Raw genomic sequence first — 19,488 nt, 5'->3', positions numbered from 1 at the left:
TCAATTTGATGCTTGAATCATACAACTTTTTCAAGTTGTCGCCTTAAAAACTAAAATTTATTGGATTATTGAACAAAAACCAGCACAAACAGCCTGAAACTATCGAGAATCCTAAAGGTAAAAAAACATGTTGCAATTGTTAAAGAACCCTCTGCCATTGACTTCTACACGATTTCAATAGGTTAAAGGTGGAGTATTTTTTCAGATTCAAATTTTTAGCTGCTTCAGAGCTTTTTCTCTAAAAGTTCACTAAAAGTTTTAGTTCTATAAAAAGATTTTTCTCTAAAAGTTTTAGTTTTTCCCCTTTAAAAACTCAACCCGAAAAATTTGAGGTTTAATAGATGGCCCCCTAAGGTATGAAGGTCCAAATTATGGAATAATATTGCTTGTTTAAAGTACCAGTAACATCAACATTTTTTTTTAAAAAAAATGCATTTGCATACATCGAAAAAAAAACCACCAAGACAAATTAAACTTTAAAATCGCAAATCGCAAACCTTTATTGAAGGGGAGCGCAAGCGGAGTTTTGGTAAGTTATTTCTTAATGAAGGCTTTGCGATTTTAAAGTTTAGTTTGTCTTGGTGGTTTTTTTTTCCGATGTATACTAATGAATTTTGAAAAAAAAAGTTTATGTTACTGGTTCTTTAAGTGCAAAGCTTATCATGTTACTGTATATAATAAACCAGCTCCCTTTAGGAGTTGGATATATATATATCCTATATTTAGGGCTGCTGATCTGTTTATCAGGTCCTGAGGATGCACTGTAAGGGGCCGATTCACTAACTTCGAGTGAAGGATTCGAAGTAAAAAAACTTCGAATTTCGAAGTGTTTTTTGGGCTACTTCGACCATCGAATGGGCTACTACGACCTTCGACTACGACTATGACTTTGAATCGAACTATTCTAACTAAAAATCGTACGACCGTTCGACCATTTTATAGTCGAAGTACTGTCTCTTTAAGAAAAAACTTCGACCCCCTAGTTCGCCATCTAAAAGCTACCAAACTCAATGTTAGCCTATGGGGAAGGTCCCCATAGGCTTTCCTAAGTTTTTTTGATCGAAGGATATTCCTTCGATCGTTGGATTAAAATCCTTCGAATCGTTCGATTCGAAGGATTTTATCGTTCGATCGAAGGAATAATCCTTAGATCGTTCGATTGCACTATTTGCGCTAAAATCCTTCGACTTCGATATTCGAAGTCGAAGGATTTTAATTCCCAGTCGAATATCGAGGGTTAATTAACCCTCGATATTCGACCTTTTGTGAATCGGCCCCTAAGTATTTCACACATATCCAAAGTGCATTTTAATATATTTTTAAAATGCACAGGAATTATGTTTCTTTTGATAAACCAATAGTAAATCAATATTTTGTTAGTTGTGTATGGCTTATAGCAGAAAATTTTCTTCCGCTCTGTGATATTGAGAAATACAGCCATGCTTACATTGCATATCCTTTCAGCTTTATACTAATTTTACAGCACACACAACTGGAAAAACAAAATGAATTATTGCTGCATCTGCTTCAGGTTATAGTTTTTTTTTTTTTTTACTTTTTCAAATATGGAGTCATATAATTGACAAACTGCAAAGGTAACATTATTATTCACTCAATTCTATTCTTTATGGCTTTTTAGCGAGTATTCTAGATAGCAGTGCTATAAATCTAAATCATTGTTCTTTTTTTCATATCCATTGCACCAGAAAGTAATAATAGACTTTGGTTGTACAATTACTCATTTATAAAATGCAAAACAGTAGCACTAATATTTAATAAACAAGCAAATATGCTATTTTATTTATCTATGAATAGCAAAAATAACATGCGGAGTATATCTAAAAGCTTTATTGTTGTATTATTTCATTGCGTTTCCTTTTCGTTGATAAATTTTCTTGCCGCTCATTTAAGGGGAAATACATATATAAAAAAAATGGGTTTGTAAAGCTCTAGGAAGGAGATGACTATAATGTTCTGCACCGTGTATGCAACTGGATATATTACTTAACAGTGAACTTTCATGAATGTGTCTGTAGGACACACCACTTAGGTAGCCAATAAATACATGGAAACTGAAGGAAAGAACAGGAATAAAAAAAGAAAGATAAAAGAGGGAGCAGGAACACTCCACTAATTAACAGAATAGTACAGGTATGGGATTGGTAATCTTGAAACCCATTACCCTAAGGCTCCGAATCACAGAAAGGCCAACTCCCATAGACTTCATTTTATCCATATAATTCAATTGATTTCCTTTTTCTCTAATAATAAAACGGTAGCTTGTACTTGATCACAACTAAGATATAATTAATCCTTATTGGAGGCAAAACCAGCCTATTGGCTTTATTTCATGTTTACATGATTTTCTTAATCATGAATCAAAGTGTGGAGATCCAAATTATGGAAAGATCCATTATCCAGAAAACCCCAGGTCCCAAGCATTCTGGATAACAGGTCCCATACCTGTATAATTTTATAGTAATACGGTTTTACCTGTAACTGCAGGATAAGGTAAAAGATCCATACAATTATATCCAAGACATGAAACATCTGTGTGAAAACCCTTAAAGGGGATGTAAAGTCAAAAATAGTGATGGGCGAATTTATTCGCCAGGCGTGAATTTGCGGCGAATTTGTGCAAATTTTTACGCCGGCATCTGTTTTTTTGGACGCGGACACATTTTCGCCAAAAAAACAGACGCCGGTGTAAAATAAAATGGACGCCGGTGTCAAAAATGAGACGCCGGCACAGTTTCGCAAATTGTTCGCAAATTCGCCCATCACTAGTCAAAAATAATACTGCATATACATCTTCCCCACCAAAAAAGAAGCATCTTTGCGAAGCTTTCAAAGGATTTCAGTGTGCAGCTTTGAAAGGTAGAGGATACGAACGCCGGCAGATGAATGTTTATTTTATAAAAATGGCACTGAATTTCTAAATAAAGTATATTGCAAAGATGCTTCTTTTAAAGTGGAGAAGAGGTATTGCAATATTATTTTTTGTCTTTACATCCCCTTTAATAGCCTGAGATGCTTAGGGAAGATCTGAAACCATGTGCTATGAATGTCTTATGTAGAATGGGCCTGCATGACTCCACAGAAATATACCAAATGTAGAGGTCAATCCAGCCAACAATTGTAACAAAGACTGGTGTAGTGTACTTATACAGTGCACATCATATATATGGTTTTGTGCATAACTACAATATACACTCACCTTTATTTACTTTAAAATACAAGGATCCATGTGTAGCCATTTTAAAGTTTGAGCTTTTTCAAAATTTGATTGTGATTTTTTTTTCTTGACTGCTACCACAGTAACATTTATTCGTGGAAGCAATTGCAGCGAAAAATTCCATTCTTGCATTCACTTGACAATTTTAACTGTTAGAAGAAACTAAGTAAAAAAAAATTGCATGTCTCAAATACAACTTGTATTCACTTTTATAGAAGCTTACCATGTTATTTTTCAAATTATATTATTTGAAAATTCAACCTTGGAAACCTAGATTCTCTGGAAAATTTTTTGACGGCAAAAACACAATTTAATGTTTCCCCTTTGGGTATGGCATTTTGACCAAGGCATTGAACTCTAAAAGAAATGCAGCAGCCAAAACACCCATCTTTGTCTTTCACTGTCTATTCAAAAGAATGCAAAATGTTCTGCCCATGGCAGTCAAGTACTACTCATGAACACTTGCATGTGTCCTGTTACTACTTCCATCTTTTAAAACAACTATCCTGGCTTCCATTACCATGGATGAAGTATATTTATTACAAAGCATCAAACATCATGGCAACAGCCTTGTAGCCTTCAGAAGATACACATGGAAGATTTGTTATGAAAGTGCATATCAAATAAAAAAATAAAATATAGGTATGGGACCTGTTATCCAGAATGCTCGGGACCTGAGTTTTTTCCTGAATAACCGATCTTTCCATAATTTTGATCTTCATTCCTTAAGTCTACTAGAAAATCATTTAAACATTAAGGGGCAAATTCATCAAGGGTCGAATATCGAGGGTTAATTAACCCTCGATATTCGACTGGGGAATGAAAATCCTTCGAATATTGAAGTCGAAGGATTTTGCGCAAATACTTCGATCGAATGATCGAAGGAATAATCGTAACGATTAAATCCTTCGAATCGAACGATTCGAAGGATTTTAATCCAACGATCGAAGGATTATCCTTCGACCAAAAAAAGTTAGGCAAGCCTATGAGGACCTTCCAAATAGGCTAACATTGGGTTCGGTAGGTTTTAGGTGGCGAACTAGGGGGTCGAAGTTTTTTCTTAAAGAGACAGTACTTCGACTATCGAATGGTCGAATAGTCAAACGATTTTTAGTTCGAATCCTTCGATTCGAAGTCGAAGTCGTAGTCGAAGGTCGAAGTAGCCCATTCAATGGTCGAAGTAGCCAAAAAAACACTTCGAGATTTGAAGTTTTTTTTTCTTCTATTCCTTCACTCGAAGTTAATGAATTGGCCCCAAAATGAACCCAGTAGGCTGGTTTTACTTCCAATGGGGATGGATTATATCTTAGTTTGGATAAAGTAGAAGGTAGTGTTCTATTATTACAGAGAAAAAGGAAATTATTTTTTTAAAAATGTTGGATAAATTGGAGTCTATGAAATCAATGCACTGATTTCTGCTTGCTACTCATAGGGGTTCTCGTTGGTTTCTCCATGAAAGTATAGAGGAGACAATGATATCAAAAGCATATTGTACACAAGCACAGACCATTTGTAGAACCTTTAAGTTGTTTAACAATAGTAAAATGGTCATACAAGATGAATTTAAAACATTATTGCATGGACTAAATGTAAAATGAAATGGGCTATCATATTATTGTTATATTAACTCGGCTTTGTAGCTATAAACACAACACCGCTTTAACATTAATTGCTTTTTAATGATACCTTATTGTACTGAAGCTACAAACATTTAGGATCTGTAATTAAACACAGTTTTGTCCTAAATGAGGCAAATATTGTTGCTCAGTGAAAGAAAACATCTCATGCGACGCTGATAAATATTTAGTAAGCATACATCATTTTCTCTTAATTGGGCCCTGTAGAATGCACATGAAGAGCCTTACTCTTTGTTCAGGCTCTTCTGTCTTCTCGTTTTTCTGTTTTTATTATTATACAAGACTGATTTGTTTTTGTTTTGTCATTTGAATTCATTGTTTGGATGGTAATGGGTCCATTTCACTTTGTTATGCCAGATGTAGAAATGTGCTGACTTTGAGCGACTTATTTCACAGTCTTAAATGTACAAATGAGCCATTGCTTGAAATTAAAAATAGAATCGTTTCCTGGGTTATTTTTTTTATGTTACGTGATGACAACAAAGGAAAAAAGTCACACGAAAGACAAACCGTTCATTGACTTATTGAAATTCCTTAACATTTAATTATACGGAGGAAAATATATTTTACTGAAATTGACAGATCCACTGCACACTTGCTAAAATGTCTTGGCACTATATCAGGTGAAGAAATATGTTTTTCTTTCATGAAAACAGACTGACATTATGTTCACTCACTGAAGGGAAATGCAATTACACCAACTGGCACCTCTTCACAAACTATTGTAAAGAAGATAGTCTATTGAAGTCATTAGTTATGCTGCTGTGACACCAGTAAATGGTTTGGCAAACCACATGCAAATCAAACAATCCATCTCCCTTCCAATATTAACCACAAAATGATGATTTTAAAATTAACTTTTACCAGTGTTGTTTTTCAGAAATAACCCTGTTGCCACCTCAAATACAAGAAAGTATTACTTTGAAATCTGTTCTTTGTCTCTTTTTTATTTGATTTCTATTTTCAATCTCTGTCAGTCAGAGCAGCGGAGTCTGTGCCAAGACTTCACAGTTCTGCAAAAATATACAGTAAATTGCAGTTTTGTAATTAACTTGATGTTGAACATTCCTCATCTCTGGTGTTGTTGCACTATTAGAATAATAACATCAAGGGGCCGATTCACTAACTTCGAGTGAAGGATTCGAAGGTAAAAAACTTCGAATTTCGAAGTTTTTTTTGGGCTACTTCGACCATCGAATGGGCTGCTTCGACCTTCGTCTATGACTTCGAATCGAAGGATTCGAAGTACAAATCATTCGACTATTCGACCATTCGATAGTCGAAGTACTGTCTCTTTAAAAAATACTTCAACCCCCTAGTTCGCCATCTAAAAGCTACCGAAGTCAATGTTAGCCTATGGGGAAGGTCCCCATAGGCTTGGCTAACTTTTTTTGATCAAAGGATATTCCTTCGATCGTTGGATTAAAATCCTTCGAATCGTTCGATCGAAGGAATAATCCTTCGATCGTTCGATCGAACTATCTGCGCTAAATCCTTCGACTTCGATATTCGAATTCGAAGGATTTCAATTCCTAGTCGAATATCGAGTGTTCAGTAAATTGCTCTTGGAATAATATTCCCTGTGGCATTGACTGATAAGGTTCCGGCAAGTTAAGGGGAAAAGATCACAATAACAATTTTGGATCCCATTGAGCTTAAACACAGGTAAAATGGTGCCAATTTATCACTTTCTAAATCATTCTTTGTTGATGCTTGACTGGAAATGAATTAGCTAAAAATAATGTCTTTTCGTTTCTTAGTAGAATCCTATCAATATATTTACAGTACAGTATATGTGTACATAAATGTTTGCTTGTTATTGAATGTACAGCATTTTGATTGCAGATATGTGCATGGCTACACTTTAAGCCAATAATCGGTCATGTGACATTTCCCACTTATGTAAATGTAAGAGATCTGAAATGGATTGGGGGTATTTTGACCACTACTAGTCGAAGCTATCACAAGGTGCCTATGTCATTGCTCTGATAGTTTTGTGTGCTCCTGTGGTTCCTGTGCTCCTAAGTGATAAAGTCTGATGATTATGCTTCACAGTTGTAAAATAGAAGAGAAATCTAAGACTGTTTTATGAGCCAGTAACAATTGTTACAAAAACAATTTTTCTGATTAAAAAACTAGTTTTATGAATACCAGGATCAAGTCAGATGCCTTTCCCTGGCACCACCAGTCACCATATCTAAATATTCTTAAATCAATATAGGACATTTTGGATTTAACAGTGAATAGTTGCTTGTCACATCCTTCTTCCTCAAAGAACCCTAGACATCATATATATGATTTACCAATATCCTATTACACAAAGTTCAGCATTCCAAGACATATTGAAGTTGAAAATATACTGTAGATTGCTGACAAATCATCCACCTCATTTTGATGTTTGACTGTTGTCCCTAATTGAAGATCTATGTTGAGATACACGGTTTCGAAGGTGGGTCATTGGTCAACACAAAGTTATTAGTAATTGAGGCCATTACTAAACCAATTCATGATGTTGCTCTCTGCAAAAAAGTGCCATATTTTTGAACAAGCATTTGCTGCAGGTAGAAATGTCAGGAGGTGCAGTCAAACTCTCTTCTTACTACCAAATTGGCAGCTTAACAATTCTCAATATTGTCAGCACTGTATTAGTGAGGGAAGCCATATTTGGCTTGGCAAATGAGGATCCTTTTCTGTAAGTTATAAAGTATCCACATTACATTGTTCCTTATCTGCTATGATACTTATGGAGTTTGGCATGGATGTGCTAACGTTGATGCTAAATATACCATACAACTTTGCCCATTTATTTTTGAAACATTAAAGTGATATTTGCTGCACCTGTTGCCTTTTGTTATCCACTCATATCCGTCCCTCGCTTCTGCTCTTTATTGGTTCCACCATTTTATTCTATCCTTAAAAACGATTCCCTCACAATGACCTCATTCCCATCTTTTTCCACAATGATTTATTATACAGGTATAAACACATCTTGATCTGTTGGTAATGGTAAAAATAAGTAGACTATAGTAGAGAAGACCATTGTTTTCCACCCACATCAGTCCCTTCCTTCCACTCATTCTTAGTTTCACCATTTTATTGTATCTTTAAAAACGATTCTGCGCCAGTAACCTCATTCCCTTGTTTTTTTTCCACAGTTTAAAAGTAGTGATGTTGCTGTTATTGTACATCTGTCTAATGTCCAAGTTTCCCTCTTTAAGCTTGAGTTTATTATCTATAGCTTTTCTTTTAACAACCCTTTTGTCTTTGAGGATGCAATGTACAAGAGAAATCATCTAAACCATCTTTAACAGCAATTTACAGAGACAAATGTTGTGAAATGTAGATCTGAGGCATTGTTACTTCTGAGGTGAGTTTATTTTTCACAGATACATTTCCTTATTACATCATTTGGCTGATTTATAGAACTGCTGGCACAGCCATTGGCGCTTGCTATTGTTTCTATTTTGTGAATATCGCTGTGACCTAATGTTTTAAGATTTTAACTTGCAAAAACAATAATAAACAGTTTGGCTTAGAAAAAGTTAAAAATAACTATATAAAGAACTTGCTTTAGAGCATTCCCTATATTACAGGATGATTCAGACTTGTGTTATAATCTAAAATATTAATTGAAATATTTAATTCACACTGTGATGGTAAATTGCAAAAATGTTAGCACCCGTGCCTTGTGGTTTTGTTAGAAGAAAGTGAGTTGTGAGCGTAAATAGAATTACAATAACACTATCACTGAAACAAAAATACCTTCAAATAATAATCTTTGCTCATAAAAATATCACTACACTAAAGGGGTAGATTAACTTTATGTTAACTTGGGAGACAGATGTATGAATTTTGTAATTTTATATAGAAAAAATTTATTCACCATCAGTAGTATATTTATAAAAAAAAAACATTAATCAGTTACATTTCAGAAAGGAGCTCTATTGCTATGAAAATTGCATTATTTCTTTCATTTGATTGGTTGGAAAAACACCTTCAACTTTTATAAGGGCTTGCCAGATTGTAGGCAGTGGATGTTTTCATTTGAATATCTGAGTTTTTTCAATTGATGAATATAGAACATTATAATTAGGAAATCTTGAAAACTTGAGTTTGAGAAAATTCGAGATCTTCTTGAATCACAGAAAAAATGTGATCTTGAATTTGAATCTGTTTGCTTCCTAGGATGTTAGAAAATGTCCTGTTTCCAGCAACTTTCCAGCTGTCTTCATTTTTTTTTAATTATTACCTTTCTCTTCTGCTACTTTGCAGCTTTTAAATGGGGGGTAACTGTTAGGGTTTGAAACATTAATTGCTGATTCCCAGTGGCTGAGCCTATAGTACCAGTACAGAATGTTGGACCCTAGAGGGTGAAGGTGTTTATTAAAACTATATTCCCACAAAAGTGCCAGGGATTATATTAACTAGCCCCAGCTCATTGTTTGCAAGAAGAGATGGATACAGAACTATAACTCACAGCAGGGCCAGGAATTGTATTAATGAGTTTCTTGCTTGCGGATATAGCTAGACACAGGTCAAAATAATCAAAATAAGCTTTCACAACACCCCACTTCATCACACTTGTTTGCACAGACAAAGAGCGAAAAGAAGTAAGGTCTCTAAAAGCCTTCCCAGCAGTTGATGACCCCAGCAGTCAAAAACTTCTTCTCTGTGAGACTACAATGTTATTGTTATTCTCACTTTTATTACTTATGTTTCTATTCAGGCCCTCTACTATTCATCTTCCAGTCTTTCATTCAGCCTGGCTGCCGGGGAAGTTGGAAAGTACCAACCAAATAACTGCTAAAATGTGAAACTGGGGAGCTACAGAACAAAAACATAGATAATTGAAAAATACATTGAAAAATCAAGATAATTTTCAATGTGTTTTACTGTCTCTATCACATTTTAAAGGCATACTGCCCCTTTCAGTTATCACATGAGTTGAGAAATATTTTGTCAACAAATATCATCAGTGCATCTCTAACAGGACACAATTATTCAAGAGCTCATCCAGGACTGGTACTTTATCTACTGTAATACATTTGTGATGAGCTGTATATGTATTTAACAAATACACTTACCATAGCCACAAGACATGTAAAGTTATTATCTCATAGGGGCAGATTTACTAAATCATCGCTAGTGAAAATTTGGCAAATATCCAATCCACAGGGAGATCGACAATTTACTAACAGGCGTAGAGGACAATTCACTAGCGAAAGAGTACATTACTAACAAAGTTTTGAGCCCTTTCGCCATGTCAATTTTTATTTCGGCAAATTTTCCATAACATCACCCGTTTCAGCAAATCAACGGCTGGTGAAGTGTTGCGAAGCCTTCACAGGCTAAAATTTACCCTTTAGTGAATTTGCCCCATAGTGTCAGGTCTTGATGACACTTTAATTAAACTATTCTTCTTTATAAAGTTGTTGTTTATGGCCAACAGTCATTCTTTAAAAATAAAAATTATCCTACAAACAATGGTAGTCATTTGCAATAAGAAATATTAACTAAATGGTTTATTCTATATTCCATATTTCTGTTTCCAGTGTTCAACCACATTGAAGGGTTACGTTTCTTGTTCTATCCTGTGTTATGGTCTGCAACTGTTCTTAGTTTTTGCTGACCCAGACATCTTGTCTTTCTGTTACGCTATATTCTTGCACAACTTGAGTACGTGCAGTACTTAGCAATAGCATAAACATGTTTTTCGCAGCTGCATATCCAAGGTTATATTACTTGTAACACGTCAATATTTTGGAATAATCTTTATCCTTGAGTTTCATATAAGTTGTTGTAATACTAACAATATGAACGGACGCGCCGTGAAGGTGACCCCGGGCGTCAGTAGCCGGCTACCCCAACACACATACTATAAATACAGAAGAGATTATTACATCATGACTATCACTCTCTTTTTTGGACAGCACAAAGGTACTTTTACTCAAACTATGAGCTTTACCCCAATAATTGCTCCAGATGAGGCCTCTTATTCTCAGGGGGCTGTGTGAAGGCAGGGTGTTGTGTAACTATAACTATATTCAGTGCACAATAATTGGGAGTCAGTGGTTCTTGCAACTTAACCATAGAACTTATTTATTGAACAACACAATCAACATAGGAGTTTAATGAGAGTGGATAGGCATATACTCACAGCACCAGTGATAAGGTAAGAGAAAGAGCATCACAGAGCTACACCCAGCTTTCAGCCTTTACCCTAAGTGGAACAAACTCTAACTCTTAGTACCTACGTCTTAATACCGGGATCCTAATTCCACTCAACACTCCTCTGAGGTGGAGCAACACTGAGGTGGAGCCTCAGCTGCTAAGTTAAATAGTCAAACTATCTATCTTTCCTAGAGTGATCTATGAAAGTGAGTAGCCTATAACTTGCTAGACCTGACCTTGTCTAGGTTCTAAGTGCAAACCCTTCCTGCATGCTTAGGTAAGGGGACTGGCTAAATGGACCTGAGCACATGTGTGCTCAGCTTATATATTATAACACAGTGCCATATAGTGGCTACACCTGGGATAATTAGGGGTTATGATTTGCAGGAAATGGAATCTAGGTCCTGTATAACTAAGGGGCCAAACTTTATGGGATTGCACTATAAATGGGGAATACATGTAGCAGCCCCCTACAAAATTAACAATAAACTGCTGTGTATCCTGCAAGCCATACAAAAACGTATGCATTTAAGCAGTGATGAGCAAATTTTTTCGGCGGGTATGGATTCACACTTCACAATTCCGCACTTCTCCATAAGAAAAAGTGCCCATTGACTTTAATGCATTTGGAGTGAGAAAACAAAGTTCAGTGCATTATATAAATTGTCACACGTAAAAAAATCGTCGCCTATTGACTTTAATGCATTTTGAAAATTTTATTAGAAGTTTTTGCGATTTTTGTGGTGAAATGGGGCAACTTCGCCACATCACTATATTTAAGGCTTTACATTAGGTGCATTCAGCAAATGTTGATCTTCCTATCAAATACTCTCAAGTTCAAAAGTCTACTAATGTAGAATTTTTAGATGGCCCCATTTGAAGCTCACATGCTACTTTGTCATACTGTATCTATTAATGAACTGCTCTTCTATTTCATTGTGTACCAGGTCACAAAGAACTAGAACTTCAGCAGAGATAATCTGAGGGGGAGCAGATGGACTTCCTATTTCTAAATTAAGCAAATGGATCCTGTAGACTGAAATTTCAGGTTTTGAAAACAATACATCTACACAATAACACAATTCTCTTTGTCAGAGAGAGGCAGCTGGTGGCACAGAAATTGTTTTTGCTAAATTGCCATGTTTGGAAATAAAGGTTATATTTAGAGTTGTATTAATGATATAGCTGGATACAGAATTGTATCTGCTAACAGTGAGTACATTTTTAGCAAATGTATTGCATTTTTCCCGGAACTCAAGCTTAATGTTGCCCACCACAGATAATGATGAGCAAAAAAATGACAACCATAGACTTCAATGGGTAAAAAAAATTGTTGCGCATCAAAAAAAAATTGGCCACGCTGCATTACGTGCCAAAAACATTTGACCAGCACATGGGGTTGATAAGGACATTGAGGAAGTCAATAGGGTCTCTTGATGCCACAATATCCAGACTGGTGATCATTTCAGGGTTCCCAAGTGCTGGAACAGGTATGGGCATAGCAGCAATGTATGCTCAAATTTGCATTTAGTAATTTGTACTTGTAAATTAGTCTTATAGCATGAGGCCAAAAGATAAACATACACTTAAAAGGCAATTGTGTGGAGGGCTATTTATTAAAGGTTGAATATCTGTTTTTTTACTGGTTTTTGAAACCCCAATTAAACTCTAACTAACATTCAGGAGGTTTGTTATTAAAAAAAAAAATGTTTTTTCATTTTCAAATTGGTATAAACTCGATTTTTTTGTGTTTTTAAAAAACACGATCTCTGGGTTATTTAATATAAGGCATAAAGATTTCAGTGTGTTTATGCGATTTTTTTTTCTTAACTTTTTTTCAGAAAGATTCGATTTCTTCAAGATGAGTTATACAAATAAATTGGTCTTTCCCGAAAAAGCCAGGTTGACTAGCATTTTCCACAAAGAAGTTGAGGATGAGGTGCGGTTTCCATGAAAAGATTTGTCAGTTTTTTGGATTTACTATAGTTACCTGATAAGTATTTCCAAAGTATAGGGTTCTATACTCCAATCATTTGTAGAATGGAGTTCAGCTAAACATTTGTACAAGAATGAATGACAGGAACAGAATAGATTTTATATTGAATGCATTCTTAATATAATGAACAATACATTGGGGGGCTAAGAGGAAGGAGTGGAGGAAGCTTCTTCTCAAACAAGTCCTGGACTTCCCAAGGACTGAACTGAATACATTCATAAGGAACTGAAATGTCCACTTTGCCCAGCATGACCGTGTACTAGAGTTGTATAGCACCGGGGGATTCATTTTGTTTCTACTATGTACTTTATTTACTGTATATGGCTGAAATGACAATAAAATCCACTTGACTTGACTTGAGTAGGGAGAAGCATCTGGGACTACAGCCAAGACAGGTGGAGCATGTGTAGGGCAAGGGCCACTGTGGAATTGGAAGAGGAGGAATTCTCAGTGTCCTTGCAGGAGGTCACCTGGCCAGGCAGTGGGTTCCAGGGCAGGGTCCGGCAGTAGGTAGTTAGGTGGGTGGAATGGACTCCATTAGTTAGGGGAAGGTTGGATGAGACCCCATTAGTTAGGGGGAGGAGACTCAATTGGATGGATCAGGTACATAACTACAGAGGAAGCAGACCTTGCAGCTATAGGGGGGGCAGGAGGAATAGGTGCCCCATTAGGCCCTACATATATATATATTGTATTTATATACAATTCCAATAAATATTGATAAAACAAGTAAACCTGTAGACATTTTGGGGGGACTGAAAAATAATTTGCTGTGGGGACCAGTAATATCTAGTTACACCACTGGGGGTGAATGTAGATTCTAACATAATCTATATCCCACACATACAGTATATACCTTTCTGTTGGACAGTACTACAGAGTATGTTGCCAAGTTAAAATTGCTCATTAATAGTGTAAGGCTATAGTAAATTGATCTGCACCGCTACTCAAACTATGAGACTACATCACCCCTCCGGCTAAAGACCTTTGAGTGCTGCCTGGACACCATCTGTGTAAAGGTCTGTCATGGATTGGAAGCTGAATATCTGGACTTTTAGAATATCTGTGTTTACATTTATTACAACTATCTTTTTAATTTACTACCTATAAATATCTATGCTTGTTTCTTTGGCTGAAGGGACCTGTTTATCTTGCTTGATCCTTTGGGTGCAGCCCTAAAAATATTTATTTGTAAATTTGTATTAAACATTGCACCACAATATAGTTCGTATTACTAGTTCTAAATATTTATAACTTAAATCCAATCGTGGCTGACTTTCATCTTGTGTAAAAATTATTACAGTCTAAAGGTAAATATCATTAGTAGTGTTAAGTAACCATGCAATCAATTTAGCATTTTTTCCAAAGTATTCTTATATCTATGTCCTCAGGTGTATCATTTAATATTATCCTTATGATTTAAGTATAGGTGGTTAGGAAATGAACACTGCTGTAGTCACACACACATCAGTGGCCCCTGTAGAAGAGGAAGGTGTGAAGAAAATATAAGGGCTAATTTCCAATGCAAAATGCAAAGTTTAGAATAAGTAAATAGTGGCCATTTTTATATAATTTGACCACTGTGCTGGACATTGTGCCTATAGGTACAGACCTCTGCTCTCTTCATCCTGAGATAATACAACAAATCAGATTGTGCCTTGAATCAAATGTGTTTGTGTTAACAAGTGCTCCAATCCCTAGAGGTGGAGGGGTGTAGCACATAAGGTCTTATAAACAGGAATGGAGTGATACTCTTTGCACAGAAATGTGCATTTATTTTTGCTGCCAAACAAAAACAAGTTCAGGGGTGAAATTGATTAGTCAAAAAACAATAATGTCTTTGCTCTTGTGCCCCCTGGTGTCATAAATTAAACATTGAAAATGTAGGCTGCTTAGCATTTGGACCACCATTGTCAGTTGTGAGGGCTTCTTCATAGACAGAGATGAGTTGCATTCATGTGCAACTCATCTCTGTCTATGAATTGTCTATGAATCAGTAGAGATTGTGATAGGGTTTGTTATGTATCTGATGAACCCCCAATTGTGTTCATGCTGTTCATGCTTTAGTCTTCTCATGACATAGTAATCCCTGCCTATCACATACCACCGCTCTATCATAAGCCACTTTGACTGTTTTGTGGTTACCCCACTATAACAGGGCGCCCCTTAATGTCCTCCAGGGACTTGTGTACATTCCGTAGGGTATGGAAATTAGGAAAAAACGATTTAACATAATTTAAATAATCATATTCCATCACATTAATTATTCCTAGTGATGGGCGAATTTATTTTCCAGGCGCGAATTTGCGCGATTCGCCGGCATCAAAAAAAATGGATGCCGACGCATTTTTGCCAAAAAACAGACGCCTGCGGACGCCATTTTGCAAATTTCGTTCTAAATTCGTGAATTTTTCGGCGAAGCGAAACAGCGCAAATTCACCCATCACTAATTATTCCATCTTCCAAGCCCCGACAAAGTAAAATACTTTCTGTTGGATGCAGAAATATACACTGTATTAACATGTGACCCCACGGCTTTGTTTCAAGAGCAATTGAGAAATTTACTTTGTGGGGGCTTCCTTGCTTTGTTACAAGGAAACAGGCTAATACTAACGTACAATCTTATTCTCCATTAAGTAATGTAAAGTTCAAAGGGAAAAGTATTAACCTTGCTGATGTTGGCAAATGCACAGAGTTTGTCAGGTAAAAGGGGAGAGCTCTATTTAATTGTAAGCTCTAAAAATTATGATATAATTGGTATCAATTAGAGGACATTATAGACAAATAGCAGGGGACCTTTTTACCCATAAAGAGAATGACGTACCAGAGGCCTCCCCTTCAGACTAGAGGAAAAGAAGTTTCATTTAAAGGAACAGAGTAGGGGGTTCATCACAGTGAGGACAGTGAGGTTGGGGAATTCACTGCCGGGTGATGATTCAGTTAATGACTATAAGAGGGACTTGGATGATTTCTTGGACAGACATAATACAAAGGCTATTGTGATACTAAACTCTATAGTTAGTATAGATATGGGTATATATCATTTATGTGACAGTAGGGAGGGCTGTGTGTATGGGGCTGGGTTTTCATTTGGAGGGGTTGGACTTGATGGACTTTGTCTTTTTTTAACCAGATTTAATTATGTAACTATGTGACTATGTAAGTATATTTATCTATATTTATCTAAGAAACCCCTCTAAAAGACCTAACTGAATAAAAATGCTCCAATAGGATCAGTGCTGCTCCCATTGACTTTCTTGGACCTTGACAGTTTTTACTTGGCTCAGTTCTGTATTAGAGTGTTTCATGGTTTTTACACATTTTAAGCATTTTAAAGACATACAGAAAAACCACACATTTTTAGAGATACCCCTTGGTATAGGGGTTCCTTGGGGGAAATAAAAGTCATCGATATAAAAAAATGCCTAGAATTTACCAGTTCTCATTGTCTTCATTAGACTGTTATTCTATTGTGAATTGTAATTGCGTATGATGTATTTTTAAGACGTTTGATTACATAGAATGTGAACTGGTGCCTCAATCAATTGACACAAGGGCAAGGCACATGGTGTTAACATATAAGCAAATAAATACTCATATATTGTATAGCAGTGTGTGTTGTAGTTTAATTCCCTCACTCATAAGCAGACAGTTAAAAGATATCTTTGTGATTACCTGACCACCAAGCAGAAATCCCCATCCATTCATTGACTCGCCTCATCCTGTGAATATGTGGGCCACTGGCACTAGAAAAACACAGAGAAAAGAGAATTGTTATGAGGTTTTCTAATCCCTGTACTTCTGTAGTATTGAAACGATTATCGGGGGTCTACTTTTTCCTTTAAATTACAACCAACTGCATCCAAGCTATATTTAACAAGGTTACCGGAAAAACAAATTTCTCCCACTGGACAAACTGTACATTCAGTGATCTCAAATGCTCAAAAGAAGTGTAATTGCTACAGACTTGTGGGAAAATGTTGTGTTTTGCAGCTGATGTGCTTGAACGTGTAGTAATAGTCATTCTGTTTAGCTGAGAGGATTGTGCCTTGTTTTATAATTGAAGTAAAACCTTTTCGGAGCAAGAAGCAGTAGATTGCACACGGGGAAAATGAAGAACATCGGTTCAATAAAGGGAAAAAGTGCTGCTGGTATCTAAATTAAGCAGAAACTATTGTGAGTTGAGCAGTCACCACTGGGAATTAGCTGCTACTTTTCAACCAGATCAATACAAGACAGAAAGGTAATTTTGGTGTGAGCTTAGCTGAAGATAACAGATCTTAGAGAAAAAATAATTGGCATGTTTGCAAAATGCATGTTCAAAATAATAATACAACTTCATGAATAAATCCTTCACGTAATAAAGGACAAAAAAATACACTTCTTTATAATATAAAGGCCAAAATCCAGTCAATTACTGTATATTTGGCATGCTCGTGTTCTTACATATATATTATGTATCTAAGGTGTCTATTTCATAATTGGTGTAAATAAATACTGTAAATACTAATTTGAGCCCCATATTATCTCATGAATGTAACGAGACATGTTTCAAATTTGATTGTACAGGTATAGGACCTGTTATCCAGAATGTGCAGGACCTGAGGTTTTCCAGATAACGGATCTTTTTGTAATTTGGATCTTCATCCCTTAAGTCTACTAGAAAATCATAGAAACATTGAATATACCCAATAGGCTGATTTTGCTTTCAACGAGGATTCATTATATCTTCATTTGGATCAAATACAAGGTTCTGTTTTATTATTACAGAGAAAAGGGACATCATTTTTAAAAATTTGGATTATTTGGATAAAATGGAGTCTATGGGAGATGAAACGGTTTCTGGATAACGGGTTTCTAGATAATGGATCCCATACTTGTATATCCTGTATGCAACCCTAAAAGGGTACAGGAAGGGGCAAATGTATTCATTTATTTTTTGTTAATACAGTCTCAAAAAGAGACCACTGTAAAATGCAAATGTGATAATTAATAAGTCAGCCTCATAGGCGTTATATCATTAAAGGGACACTATACCCTTTTTTTTCAAAGTGTGTCCCATGAATAGGACTTGTGCTCAACACAAAATTTGAAAATTAAACTAAAGTCACATTCTACTTCCTGGAAAGTCAAACAAATCAGCAGCCAACTGAGACACCCTCTGAATCAATAGAGAAGGAGCAGATCATTATGCAGAGGAGACTTTGCAGGAAGTAGAATGTGACTTTTGTTTCAAATGTCTTAAAAAAACGTTTAATTAAACCACTCTTGAAAATGGTATACTGCCCCTTAAATTTTGATTAGCTTGCTGATAAATTTGGAGGCAGTTTCACAGTTCATTCTGGTGGTCCTTGGAATATATTGAATATACAATGGAATATACAATGTTTTGTATTATTACGTTGAAGTAATTAAAACCGGAACTGTCAAAATCTTTTTCATTTAAATGTTTTTTCCTTGAGGTGGCAGATTTTAAACATGCGTGTGACATGTATTTTTTCTGCTCATGTTACTTTGCAATAAGTTCAAGGTACTAAAAACCTTTAGGGCAAATATAGCCAATTATGAAGCTGTATTTTCCATAATATGCTAAAAAGTATATGAATCACACTCTGAACTTCCCATGTGTATGTATAACTCTGGGATATTTAATTTCTAATACAACATATACTGTACTATGTATTATTCATTCATTTATTCAGAATCAGAGAATGAAATATTCCATATACAGTAAATCCTATAGCTATATCAATAGAACAAGTAGAAGGTGCATAAGAATAGGGACAATGGAGTCTGTATAGATGGAATATGACTGGCAATGGGGGAATCAAGGGAAGGGTCAAGTGGGAATATGATGTCAGGAAAAGGGGGTGGTTGGAGCAATAAAAGGAAAGAGCAGGAGAAGGGAACTTCTTTTTCCTACCTGGAGCAGGAACACAATACAGAAGCAGGTCCTGCCTCCCTCCTTGTTTCTTAGACCACTGGGGAGTGCAGTGAAAGTTTGGAAATACAGAGGTATCCTAATGGGGAAGCCAGTTGTTGCAGTGTGCAGAGGTGGTCCTGGGAAATCAGTGAGAGAAGGGTGGAACTACGATGGGTTCTGGAGTGATGGATAAACAGTGTATAATGGGCCAACTCGAGCATGGGGTTTCCTAATGGCAGAAAGGTAAATACCATTGAGTTGGTGTACTGCGGCTGATGGGTAATGGGATGGGATACGAGTTGAAGGGTAAGTTAAAGGTTCCCTTTTTCCTCCACTCCTGGCCTTTCACAGTCAAGGGCCATTAGACCCAATTGCTGCTGAAGGAGTTTTCCAGTAAGGGGCCTAATATATGAGAATTTTGTACATATTTTAATGTACCGTATGTGTAAGATACAAAAATAATCTGGGAGAGGTGCCCTTAAATCTTAACTATGGGCCTTAGAAACCTCTAAACTTGAAAAGGCAG

The sequence above is a fragment of the Xenopus laevis genome, chromosome 2S, assembly GCF_017654675.1.
Source record: "Xenopus laevis strain J_2021 chromosome 2S, Xenopus_laevis_v10.1, whole genome shotgun sequence".
In the NCBI taxonomy this organism is placed as follows: Eukaryota; Metazoa; Chordata; class Amphibia; order Anura; family Pipidae; genus Xenopus; species Xenopus laevis.
Note: the sequence above shows the minus strand (reverse complement) of the source record.